General features: G+C 57.3%; 1 protein-coding gene across 1 annotated transcript in view; it reads left to right on the top strand.

The window, feature by feature from the left end:
* LOC107097532 (solute carrier family 22 member 8-like) overlaps positions 1-300 on the top strand; it is a 17,760-nt gene that overhangs the window by 15,425 nt on the left and 2,035 nt on the right. The gene's annotated exons all lie outside the window — the stretch shown is intronic.

Here is a 300-nt window from a genome sequence, read left to right on the forward strand (position 1 = left end):
GCTGCCGCAGACGGGCTAACGTTAGCCCTGGCTGCCGCAGACGGGCTAACGTTAGCCCTGGCTGCCGCAGACGGGCTAACGTTAGCCCTGGCTGCTGCAGGCGGCCATTATACTTTTAAGCATCACTATATGGCCTATTTTACTGATTTAATAGGCAATTATAAAAAATTTCAGAAGATGAGAGGACCGCAGCAACCAGCGGACTTCCGAGGCTAACTGCAGCCAGGGCCAACGTCGGCCAACGCTGCCTTAGACGGGCCAACGTCGGCCAACGCTGCCGTAGAGGGGCCAACGCTGCCG

Source organism: Cyprinodon variegatus, unplaced genomic scaffold (assembly GCF_000732505.1).
Source record: "Cyprinodon variegatus isolate N-32 unplaced genomic scaffold, C_variegatus-1.0 Scaffold705, whole genome shotgun sequence".
NCBI classification, from domain to species: Eukaryota; Metazoa; Chordata; class Actinopteri; order Cyprinodontiformes; family Cyprinodontidae; genus Cyprinodon; species Cyprinodon variegatus.